This window comes from Arachis duranensis, chromosome 4, assembly GCF_000817695.3.
Source record: "Arachis duranensis cultivar V14167 chromosome 4, aradu.V14167.gnm2.J7QH, whole genome shotgun sequence".
Classification (NCBI taxonomy): domain Eukaryota; kingdom Viridiplantae; phylum Streptophyta; class Magnoliopsida; order Fabales; family Fabaceae; genus Arachis; species Arachis duranensis.
The window spans coordinates 115,186,060-115,200,071 of NC_029775.3; the positions used below are offsets into that span (position 1 = coordinate 115,186,060).

At 34.8% G+C, this 14,012-nt stretch overlaps 1 protein-coding gene across 1 annotated transcript in view; it reads left to right on the forward strand.

Moving 5' to 3' along the window:
• The window catches only part of LOC107486763 (inositol hexakisphosphate and diphosphoinositol-pentakisphosphate kinase VIP2), a gene marked incomplete at its 5' end in the record, with an annotated part of 99,466 nt that overhangs the window by 47,410 nt on the left and 38,044 nt on the right, over positions 1-14,012 (forward strand).

Below are 14,012 nucleotides of genomic sequence, written 5' to 3' on the forward strand. Positions count from 1 at the left end.
AAACTTTATTTCAATAATAAATATATAGTAGATCAGATCTAAATACTTGAATACACTAGTAAAAATCCTTTTCTCCTTCGATGGTACGAAAGCGCTATGCGTATCCACACCGAGACCAATCTTTGCTGTCAACTCTTTGACCAATGAATATCTGATCTAAATTGAGAACCTCTTTGTAACTTTTTGCACACCATAAAATTCTTCTATAAGAATTAAGCTCACATACATTTATGTGTGTAGATGTAAATGAATAAAAACCTTTGTTATTCTCTCTCACCTTTCCTCTACTCTTGGCATACATATATATAGTATGAGATTTGTTACTGCTTTTAAATTTGATTCTCAATTCAAATTTAAATCATATTTTGAAATTTTAAATCTGAATCCTTCAAATTTTATGAATCATATCATAACAATTTAAAACATAATCGAGTTGGATCTCATCCAAAATTATAATTCAAATTCAAAAATAGAATAACTAATTATTCTCAAATCTCATTTAATATTTTCATTTATCATATTATTATTATATTTTTGGTTCTAGCAAAGAATACAATAATATTCCATTTAAACTAATATAATTATTTATTTGATCAAATTAAAATAATAATTAAATAATTCTATAGCAAAGATTAGAACACTCGTTAGTGTGTGACCTCATAGGTTCAATACTAAGCGGATAGTAAATTAGTCATACTAAATTTACTAATCAAGGTTGGCGTCTAGCAACACTTCTCAACGATCAAATAGTATGAAGTAATATATTTTTACTAAGAACCTCAGAAGAACAAAGTATAATTTCTTCAATCTTTCCAGCTCTTGGTTAACCCTTAGAGTATGGTTTAATTGTCAAACTCTAACTTGTTACCATTATTATAATGAACTGTGAATGACTTAAGAAACTCATTTCTTTATTCAATCCCCTTGGCCAAGGTTTTATTCATCTCAGTTATTATAATCATAGAGCTCAAACTCTTTATCGAAAGTTGACGGATTCCTTATTGATTAATCATTAATTTTACAAGTATTTAAATCATATCTAATATCCATTCAACTAGAACCCTAAGGTATTAGGTGTCCGGAATCAAAGTATAATAAATACATTATTAATTACTATAATAGTCGCAGGTCAAAGGAAACTCTATTACTATATTCATCTTGAGAATATCCTATTGACAAATATATGGCAATTATAATCATTAGGAATTCTCAAAGTGAGTCAGTTCAATGGTCATATCTCTATATGTACCATCTATATATATAATTTAATAAACGAGATCTATTAATCTTCATCCAATGAAGACCATTATATATATATATTGATTTTTTCGAATTATAATGTCCTTTTTTAATAATCTTATGACCAAAAACAATTTAGATTAAATTATAAAAGGTTTATCTCTCAATATTATGATAACTATCACAATGATAAATCTCTAAATTTAATCAACGATCTTATTATATTAATATTTTAATATAATAACAATAACAAATTATTTAACACATAATTGATTAGATTTTAGTCCTACTACTTATTCCCAACACTTTCTGTTCATTCTCAAATCCTTAAATTTCACAATTTTTTTGGAGTTTACTTTAAAAGTATTGAAACTTATTTTGGTGCAATAATACTGGTCTTGCATATAAATAAATATAGATCAAAAGTATGAAGAACATGCTTTACTCCAATAAGTTTAAAAGAGATTATATGAGAGGAGCAAAACAATACATTTATTGTTTGTATCAAAAAATAAAAATATATAAAAGAGCAATATTTTATCAATCATATTATAATACAAAAAAAAATAGTCAATTACTTGTATAGGAATCAAATGAGAGAATATACCACATCAATTTAAAAGATTTAAGATACTAAATAGATAAATTTCTCATCTCATAAACTTTCACACATTATTTCATTCAATATAAAACTAACTATCTGTTGTAATAAGGATGAATAATATGGATGATTATTTTTCATGAGACTTAGTTTATCAAGGATGATTACATTTAATTATGTTTGAAAAGTAAAGCTTCTTTGTGCTTATAAATAGCAACGTAATATGAAGCATATGAAACACACAAAAGCAATAAAACACATTTCTCTCTCCTTTTCTCTAATTATATTTCTTTATTTGTTACATCTTCCTTATTTATTTATTTAGTTATTTTATAACAAGTTATCAGCACGAAGCTCTAACGATATTTTAAGAAGACTTCAGGTAACAAATTTTTATTATGTCGAAGCTCTTTCATCTTGAATATAATGCTTTTGATATATCTGGAAACAATTATTTACCATGGATACTATATACTAAAATCCATCTTGATTCAATGGATATTGAAGATACCATTAAAGTTGAAAATAATACATCCCAAAAGTATAAAGCCAAATCTATGATTTTCCTTCATCGTCATCTTGACGTATGATTGAAAAATGAATATCCCACATTAAAAGATCATGCAGATCTGTGGAAAGACCTTGAATAAAGGTACAATCATCAAAAGACGGTGATACCTCCTCAAACCCGATATGTTAAAGAAAACTTTCTCGACCTTCCAGGCCTCGAATGTGCTTCTGCAGTAGCAATCGAGAAAAAAGATTTAAAAATATTATGAGCTAATTTTTTGCTTTCTTGTTGCTGAACGCAACAATGAGTTGCTCTTAAGAAATCATGAAGCGCGCCCAGCTGGCGTCACCCCATTTCCTGAAGCAAATGTGGAAACTTATAACCCCAGAATAGGTAAATGGCAATATTTTGATAACAAGAAAAATTATGGAAGGAAAAGAAATTATGTTCACAAAAAAGATCTCACCAGAAGTGGGATAAAGAAAGAAACAATGAGCAAAGTAAATTAATCGAGGATAAATGCTTTCGTTGTGGTGGAAAAGGTCATTAGTCACGTACCTGTCGTACCCCAAGGCACCTAGTTGATCTTTATCAAGCATCCTTGAAAAGGGATGACAAAAGAAAGGAAACAAATTTTGTTTCAAATAATAAAAATTCCACCACTCATTATGATGTATCTAATTCCTTTAAGGATTTTGAAGGAAATATTGGCTATTTGATCAATGATGGAATAGTTTGATATGTGTATGTGTTTGTTAAGTATTCATGTGAATAATTTTACTGTGCATGTACTTTTACTCATTTTATTATTATTATTATCATTTGTCTTTGAAGAAAAATGGCAAAGATATATTCTTAAGATATTTGCCTTGCGGATAGTGCAAGTTCGCACACTATTCTTAAAAGTGATATATATTTTATCCATCTTATACCAAAAGAAAAATATGTTAATACTATTATTGACTCAGGCAATGTGATAGAAGGCTTCGGAAGAGCATGGATATCATATTGAAACAATGAATGAGGAAAATCATGAGTATTTATGTATCACAACCCATGATTTAAATAAAAAGGTTATATTAGAAAAGTTATCCTCACTTTCATCTGGGTTGTATTATACCAAGATTAGTGCAATTGAATCACATGCCACTGTAAACCAGAAGTTTACTAGCCCAAATGAATTCATAACTTGGCATGACCGATTGGGTCATCTGGGAACAACCATGATGCGAAGAATTATTGAAAACTCCCATGGACATTCACTAAAGAACCAGAAGATTCTTAAAACTAGTGAATTTTGTTGTACTGCATGTTCTCAAGGAAAGTTAAGTTTAAGGCCATCACCAGTAAAGATTGGATTTGAGTTCCTTGAATTCCTAGAAAGGATTCAAGGTGATATATATGGATCTATTCATCCACCGTATGGATCTTTTAGATATTTTATGGTCCTAATAGACGCATCTTCGAGATGGTCACGTGTGTGCTTATTATCTTCTCGCAACTTGGCGTTTGCCAGATTACTGGCTCAAATTATTTGATTAGAAGCACAATTTTCAAAAAATCCAATCAAAGAAATTTGTCTTGATAATGCTAGTAAATTTACTTCCCAAGCTTTTGATGCTTATTGTATGGCTAATGGAATAAGTGTTGAACATCCAATAACTTATGCTCACACACAAAATGGGTTAGCAGAATCACTTATTAAACGCCTCCAATTATTTGCTAGACCCTTACTTACGAGAACAAATCTCCCAACCTCGGTTTTGGGCCATGCTATTTTACATGACGCAACACTTATCAATTCTCTCCTATGCAATTAGCTTTTGGCCAGCAGCCAAATGTTTCCCATTTAAGAATATTTGGGTGTGCGATATATGTTCCCATTGCACCACCTAATCGCACCAAAATGGGACCCCAAAGAAAATTGGGGATATATGTTGGATATGACTCTCTCTCTCTCTATAGTGAGGTATCTTGAGATACAAACTGGAGATGTGTTTAAAGCCCGATTTGCAAATTGTCATTTTGATTAATCAAAATTTCCAACATTAGAGGGAGAGAATAAGCTTCCTGAAAAGGAACTTAATTGGAATGCATCATTCTTGATGCATTTAGATCCTCGATCAAAGTAATGTGAACTAGAAGTTCAAAAGATTATACATTTGCAGAGAATAGTAAATAAATTGCCTGATACATTTTCCGATACAAAGAGGATAATCAAATATTATATACCAGCGAAAAATGTCCCAATTCGAATTGATGTCCCAGTAGGACAAGTAGTCACATAAGCAAATTCACGCCAGAGGTGTGGCAGGCCTGTCGGTTCCAAAGACAAAAATTCTCAAAAGTGAAAAGAGGTAAATTATATTCCTGTTGAAAAAGACATAGTAAAGACACAAGCGGTTGTCCAAAATTCTGATATAGTTTTAATTCCAGAAGACGTTCAGGTACCTGAAAATTGTGAAAATGACGAGATCTCGATAAATTATGTCTTTACAGGAGAGAAATGGGACTGAAATAAGACAATTGTCAATGAAATATTTGCATATAATGTGGCATTAAAAATCATGCATGAAAGTAAGGATCTTGAGCTAAGATCAGTCGAAGAATGCCGATAAAGAAATGATTGGCCAAAATGGGAAGAAGCCATGAAGGCTGAATTAGACTCACTTGCAAAATGTGAAGCCTTTGGACTTGTAGTCCGTACACCAGAAGATGTAAAACCTGTTGGATACCGATGGGTATTTGTGAGAAAACGAAATAAGAAAAATAAAGTTGTGCGCTACAAAGCCCGACTTGTGGCACAAGGTTTTTCACAAAGACCCGATATAGATTATGAAGAAACGTATTCCCCTGTAATGGATGTGATAACATTGTGTTATTTGGTCAGTTTATCTGCATATCATAAACTTCATATGTATTTAATGGATGTAGTAACAACCTATTTATACGGCTCATTAGATCAGGATATCTATATAAAAGTCCCTGAAGGACTAAATATATCTAAACCATCCAATGAATATTCGCCGAGGTTATACTCAGTCAAATTGCTAAGATCTTTATATGGTTTAAAACAATCTGAACGAATGTGGTATAATCGTCTTATTGAGTATCTGGCCAAAAACAGATTCAAGAATGATGATATCTGTCCATGTGTTTTCATAAAGAAATCTGCATCTGGATTCATTATAATTGCTGTGTACGTTGATGATTTAAATATCATTGGGACTCCTGAAGAGATTTCAACAATTGTAAAAATTCTAAAAGAAGAGTTTGAGATGAAAGATCTTGGAAGGACTAAATTTTGTCTCGGCCTGTTGATCGAGCATATAAAAAATGGGATCTTTATTCATCAAACAACATACACAGAGAAGATCTTGAAAATATTTTATATGGATAAGTCACATCCCTTGAGTACCCCAATGATCGTAAGATCTTTGGATGTGGAGAAGGATCAATTCCGTCCTAAGGAAGAAAATGAAGATATCCTTGGTCCTGCAGTACCTTATCTTAATGCCATTGGAGCGCTAATGTATCTTGCCAATAATACACGACCTGATATATCATTTGCTGTGAATTTACTAGCAAGATATAGTTTCTCTTCAAACAGAAGACATTGGAGTGGGATCAAACAAATCTTTCGATATCTTCATGAAACGGTTGATATAGGATTATTTTATCCCTATGAATCCAAGTCACAACTAGTTGGCTATGCAGATGCTGGCTACTTGTCTGATCCACATAAAGGGAGATCTCAAATAGGATACCTGTTTACATATGGTGGAACAGCTATATCATGGAGGTCCACGAAACAGGCGATTGCTGCAACATCCTTTAATCATGCCGAAATACTAGCGACTCATGAAGCAAGTCGCGAGTGTTTTTGGCTCCAGAGTTTGATCCAATATATTCTGTCATCATGTGGACTGATTAATCATAAGATAGCTCCAACTGTCCTGTTTGAAGATAATACAGCATGCATTACTCAACTTAAAGGCGGATATATCAAAGGTGATAGAACAAAGCATATTTCTCCTAAATTCTTCTTTACTCATGATCTATCAAGGGACAATTGATATCCAACAGATCCGCTCAAGTGACAATCTTGCAGATTTATTCACAAAGTCACTCCCAAAATGCTCCTTTGAAAGATTGGTATATGAGATTGAAATGCGCCGATTTCGAGACATTAAATGATGTCGATAAGATGGGGAGACTGTACTCTTTTTCCCTTGGTCAGGTTTTTTCCCATTGAGTTTTTCTTGACAAGGTTTTTAATGAGTCAATCTCCGTCATAAGGATATTGTACTCTTTTTCCTTCATTAAAATTTTTTTCCATCGGGTTTTTCTTTAGTAAGGTAATGAGGCATATTCCTAAATGGTCACCCAAGGAGGAGTGTTGTGATAAGAATGGGACGTGGATGTCCATTTCCAATGTGGGGTTCATATTCTCAAGAATGAAGAATATTAAAGGAGTATTAAAGAAAGTTGAAAATATAAATGTGATATACGTATATAAATAGGAGGCTAAAGCCTCAAAGGAGAGATACACAACAATAAAATATTCTCTCCTTCTTTTATATTACTAATTTTCTCTCTTACTTTATTTTACAAGTATTTTAAATACTCTTCTCTCTCACTCTTTATATAATATTAATAAATATATTAATTATCTTTATTATATTTGTATTAAAGTCTTTTACTTATATTTTTATTTTATATTTATTTTACAATATAATTAACTCAAGAGAGAAAGTGAACAAAGAAACTTCTTCATACCAAGCATCACCAGTCACTAAATCTAGCAGGAGCATAGGTTACAATTTAACCAAACCAGTTAATACCCTTTTTTTTAAGAGTAAATACTCTTTCCGGCCCTTGTCCATTTTGAAAATTGACTACCCGCCCCCTATCCTTTATAAATTATCAAATCGGCCCTTATCCATTTACTCCGTGATACCAATTAGCCCTTGAGTTGGTTTCTCCGTTTAAAGTCGACGAAAAACGCTGAGGTGTAACGTGCTATCCGTGACGTGGCTTTGGATCATCAAACGTGGATTGCTCTGTAAGCATGTGGACAAATAAGCCCCTGCAGACTCAGCAAAACGACGTCGTTTTACTTGGCATCATTTTGCTCATTTGGGGTGAAATCTCATTCTCCCCCTTGTGCACACCCCAATCACCATACATCACCCTCGTTCCATCCTGAAAATTACGAAGAAACCCTAAGAGACCGAAACGTCTCCCTCCAAGCAAGCTGACAGAGACTTCCAACAGGGAGGGATTGACGGTGCTGCAAACGGAAGAACTAACGGCGCTACTAAGGTTAGTGTCGCTATCTGAGTCTTGAAGCTTCGTTAGCTTGTGTTGCTCCATTTTTTTTCTGAACTTGGTTACTGTTAATGATGATTTAGATTAGTGATCACCCCATGCATGTTCTAAAATGTTAAAATGAAGCGTGATGGAAGTTGTTAATTAATTTTTAATTATTGCACATTGTTGTTCTAATAGATGTCATATGAAATAGTCCCTATTTTTCATCATGGGGGTTCGTTTGAAAGGGATGAAGATGGTGCATTGTTCTACCGCGACGTCAGTGTTGAGACATTTCCTCCGTTAGACATAGATTATGTTAATTTCAAGGATTTGGAGGAAATGTTCAAGGGTTTGGGGTATACAAGTTACAAACAGATGTATTGGTATGATGGCAGTTCCCTTGATTTAGAGTCTGGGTTGCATGTTCTGAAAGGGGATAAGAAAATCAATGAAATGTGTGATAAAAAGATGGAGAATGTGGAGTCGAATTTGTTGGTTATTTACTTTGAGCATGATGTTAGTCAACCAGTATATGGCCCTGATGTTGTTGAGGTAGATTCACCTTCTTCCAATGACGGATATGAAACAATCGAAGACGAACCCTACAAACCCCCTCCAACTAGATTAGAATCTGATAGTAGTAGTAGTGATGAGGAAGTAAATGTACAGAGGAAGAGTGTGAGGAAGAAGCAGCCTAGTGTGAGGATGAAAGAGGCAATGGATGCTGGACAAAAGGGTGCTAGGAAGAAGAGTTGTGTTAGACAACAGACACCTAAGAAGAAGAAGAATGTGCCACCTGGTATTTTTGGTGATAAGGACATGTCTCCTAGGACTAAGAAGAAGAAGGCTAAGAGATATGTTGGAAGAAAAAGAAAACATGTTCTATCCCAACAAGAAACAGACAATGAGCCAAACAGTGGGCCTAGTGGAGATCAAGGTAATGGGCCAGGTGATGTTGACCCAAATGATGAGGCAAGGGATAAGCCCAATTCAGATCCAGTGGCTGAGGAGTTGGACTCAGACCTGGAAAAGCCATATGAATATGAGTCTGAGGCATTTAACTCCCCAATTTCTGACTCAGATGAGGAGCATAAGGCAAGATATCCTGATTTTAATGAGGATGCAGAGTATGGTGAAGTTCAGTTTCAAGTTGGACAACACTTTGAGACCATGGCAATGTTCAAGCAAGCACTTAAGGATTACTTTGTATATGAGGGAAAAGAGCTTATGTATTTGAAGAATGAGCCAAAGAGGATTAGAGCAAAGTGTGCTGAGGAGGGTTGTCCATGGCTGGTGTTTTGCTCTCATAATAGTCAGAGTCTCAGTTTTCAAATCAAGACATTCATTGGAGAGCATAACTGTGGTAGGAATTTGAGCAGCAACATGGCTGATAGATCTTGGGTGACAAGTAAGCTGGTAAAAAGGTTGGTAACTCAACCTCTGATGACTCCGAAAGAGGCACTAGAGCACATGAAGCAGGACTATAATGTCCATATAAATTATAGGATGATATACAGAGCCTTGAAAGCTGCTAGAGAGCAAGTAATTGGAAAGGAGCGAGAACAATATGGAAAGCTGCATGACTACTTAAATGAAATTCACAAAAGCAATCCTGGATCCACTGGTATGGTTGATGTCATTCCTCAACCGGAGGGTCGTCCACTCTTTAATAGGTTGTACATTTCACTGGATGCTTGCAAGAAAGGCTTCAAGGCGGGCTGTCGCCCTCTGATTGGATTGGATGGATGCTTCTTAAAAGGGTACTTCGGAGGTCATCTGTTGTCAGCTGTGGGGCAGGATGCCAATAATAGTTTCTTTGTTATAGCTTTTGCTGTAGTTGAAGCTGAGAACACTGATTCTTGGAAATGGTTTCTTTCAATCCTGCATGATGATCTTGGTTCTGTGGCTGCCAATGGGTGGAACTTTATGCCTGACCAGCAGAAGGTTATATTCCTTCTTTCTTTGTATTTCCTTTTTGTTATATGGTTTGTGTTCTGTGTTTATAAATTAATTCAACTATTCTTATGAACTGTTATTGCAGGGTTTGGCTAAGGCATTGTATGAGGTAATGCCACAAGCCCATCATAGGAATTGTGTCTTACATATATGAAAAAATTTCATCAAGCACTTTAAGGACAAGCACACAAAAGGGCTGGTTTGGAAGGCTGCTAAGAGCACAACAATGAGGGAATTCAAAGACTTAATGGAACTTGTGAAGAAGGTGAACACAGCTGCTTGGGAGTATCTACAGAAGTTTGATCCTGGTTCATGGACAAAGGCTTACTTTAGCCATGGCCCGAAGTGTGACAACATCACCAATAACATGTGCGAAGTTTGGAATGCCAAGATCGTGGAGTATAGAGAGAAACCGATTTTAACTATGTGCGAGGAGCTTCGAAGTTACATAATGCGAAAGATGGCAGGGCACAAGCACAGAATAAGCAAATGCAAGGGTAAATTGGCTCCAGTTCAACAACTAAGGCTGGATGAGTACATCATTCCTGAGAGCAATAAGTGGACAGCAGAGTGGGATGGAGATGAGGCAAGGGTATTGTTTGAAGTTCAGAGGTACCAGACCAGAGTGGCTGTCAATTTACAAAGACATACATGTGCTTGCAACGTTTGGCAACTAACAGGTATAATCATCAACTCATTTCTTGGCAATTATTTAAGTAAAGTTTGAGTGAGTAAAGGTCATTTCTGTATCTATCCTACTAGAGTTGCCTTGCAAGCATGCAGTAGCTGCTATCTCAAGGTTAAGGAAACAAGGGCTAAAACCAGAGGATTTTGCACATAAATGGCTTACAATGGATGTTGTTCGGGCTACTTATGGGGACTCCATTAAACCAGTGAATTCTGAGGAGTTTTGGGAAGAAATAAACAGGCTGCGTCCAGAGACACCAATCATTAGGAGACCCCCAGGGAGACCAACCAAAAAAAGGGCTGTTGATGTGGTGGCTGAGTCACAAATGCAGCAGCAAGGTCACAAGGTGAGGAAGTCATTCCAAGTCACGTGCAATAAATGTGGGCAAAAGGGTCACTACCACATGACTTGCAAAGGAGCTCCTGCAAATCCGAATTGGCAGCCAAAACGAAAGAAGGCAAAGCAACAACAAACTGGAAACCAATCATCACAGCCACCTCCAGATCAGCAAGAAGCACAGGTTAAAAGAGTTCTACATGTTTTTCTTTTCCATTGTAGTAATTGTTATTTCCTCTATTCAATTGAGTAGTATAGTAGTTGAGATGTTATTTTATTTTTTGATTTGCATAGGCCGGGGAAGGAGTTGGAAGCAATGTTTCCCAAAATGTTACTGCCCCATCTATTGATCCAGTGGTAGTTTTTTGTCTGAACTTAATGTTCCCCTTAGCTTAAGCATTTTTTTGTTCTATCATGGCTGTGCTTACTTTGCTTCTCATATGTCTTTCACAGGGTAAAGCAAAAAGGCAAAAGAAAAAAGCCCCTAAAACCTCTAACACTCACTCAATCCAACAAGAGACAAGGGTTGACACTCAATCTTCACACCCTGCCCAACCACCAGTAGAGGTAATGTTATTTTACATATTCATGCTCTTTAACTATAAAATTAATTGGCCCAACAACATTTACAATAAACTGAGTTGTTTTCATGTGGTTTAGGGTGTGGACTCCAATACTGAGCCCTCAAACCCTGCTACTCCAACTGCACTCCCCCAGGGGCCAAATTTCAGGCCCAAGCAAGCTATAACTAGACCTCCAGCACCTACAGTGCACCACTCTCAACAGCAGGCCACAGCCCCAACAGCTCAGCCACCTCTACAGCAAGCAACAACCCCAAACTCACAACCATCAACTCAGCAACAACTTCCACCTGAAGGAGCAACTAACTCAGGGACTGCCACAACTCCCTTCATGTTTATCCCCACACCAGGCCTAAATGCACCCCACAAATTCAAGCCAACATATAGGTTTAGGCCACCAAGGATTCAGAAATGACATAATCCTAGTTATAGTTATGAATATTTTGGTGTAAAGTTTTTTGGTTGTCAAGTTATTAGAAGTAATACACTAAACAATATGGAACATGTTCTCTGTTTTGTGAAGTCAGACCTTTGCTGATGATTTTGGCTCACTATGTAAATGCCTTTGTGCTTAGCAGTATGAATATAAACATTATGCTTTTACCTTATACAGAATTGTGCAGAGTTATCTTGGGTTCAGTCTTTACATTATAACAAAGAAAAATTCACATTCATTTCATTTGGAATCTACAATTACAGAGCAAATTAACACAAATCTCAACAGATATCCATGCATCACTTGAAGCAACACAGTATACCCTAAAACACTACAAACACAACTGCTGTTAACACAATTAACATTGCCAGCATAACAAACACACTATGGCTATTACTACATTTTTTTGATTTTGCTTCATATTCATCTTCAATCTTGAATTCCAATTGCTCCAACCTTTTCTCCATCAACATCAGTCTTCCTTGAATGTCATTGTCATCTTCATTGCCAGAACGTTTAGCAATCACCTCGTCCAGCCAAACAAAAAAGTTGCAGTGGCGTTGCTCCATCTGCAATTGCCATTATAGTGAATACAACTTGTTAAATAAGTGGGAAGTTGATTACATAAACTGAAGATGGGTGCACACTTACGCCATAGTTGGAACAACCCAGAATAATTCTGTCTGGGTTCTTCGCTGTCCCAGACTGTTGCATGACTGCATAAGTGCCACACTTGCATTTAGGGTGCTGGAACTTGGCCTTCTTGCCCTCACTTGCATTGCTACTCGAACCCACCAAATTCTTCCTCCAGACACGGCGTGTGTTACAGGTTGAAGATTGCTCAGGATCGCTCAGGATCGCTCATGCTTCAGTCACTAGTGTTAGGGTTCAGGAATGGGGAGACTGAGATTTCGCCCTAAACGAGCAAAGAGACTTCTTTTTAAAACGACGTCGCTTTGCTGAGTCTGCAGGGGCTTATTTGTCCACATGCTTACAGAGCAATCCACGTTTGATGATCCAAAGCCACGTCACGGATAGCACGTTACACCTCAGCGTTTTCCGTCGACTTTGAACGGAGAAACCAACTCAAGGGCTAATTGGTATCACGGAGTAAATGGATAAGGACCGATTTGATAATTTATAAAGAATAGGGGGCGGGTAGTCAATTTTCAAAATGGACAGGGGCCGAAAAGGGTATTTACTCTTTTTTTTTTTAATTTCAAAACAGCAACCTCATGATGCAATTTTTGGGACAACACCATAATCTTTTTGCACGATACAAAGAAAAGCATTAGGCATCACATGTAATCACCAATAACAATATAATACTATGATAACAACATATAAAACTAAAGTAGCAAAACTTTAAATAGCAAAAACATCTAATGAAAACAACCCAAACATATGAAAACAAGGCAGCAAAACAAATTTCCTTGCATAATTTATAGTTATATCTTAAGTTATAATAAGAAGCAATAAAAGATTAATGCAAATCCTTATTTTCAATTGGTGAACCTTTAAATTTTCATGGTTAAGTTAATCATCATAAACGCTAATAAAAAATTTATAAATAACTAAAATTAAAGTCGTAACTTGTGAGAAATAATAAAACTAAAAAATTACAAATATGTAGAGCAATAAAAGAAATACACAAATCCTCGTTCTTAATTCGTAAAAAAACAATTTTTTTTATCACTAAGCTAACCAACGTAAATACTAATGAGACATGTTTGTTATTATATTTAATTTTTAATTATACACCCTATTGGTGAAAAATTAACACTATATTTATATTTTAAGTTAATAAACGTAAACACTAATTTATAAAATGTTTGAAAAAAAATAAAGAGTATTTACACTATAAAAATTGAACTTTGTGATTTAGTTAAAATAATTAATTAAATCATATTATCATCAACACAAATTATTAATCTACAAAATTATTAATATAATAAAAATGTTATGAATTAATAAAAATCATCTATAACTTTTCAAAACCGAAAAATTAAAATTGAAATTGTACAATTATGTACTAATAAATATTTTTGAGCGATACTTCTTAGTATATTAAATTATATACCCTAATAAATAAAGAGATTAATTATTTATAGCTATATCCTAAATTATATAATTAAAAGTAATAAAAAAATGATACAAACTCTTAAGTTTTTATCACTAAACTAATCATCATAAACGTTAACCAAAAATTTTGGATTAACTAAAAACTAAAGTCATAAAGACCAAAAATATATAAAATAATTATATAAATTCTTATTCTTAACTAGTAAAATCTAAAATTTATATCATTAAACTAACTACCATAACAGTAATAAGACTTATTTCATAGC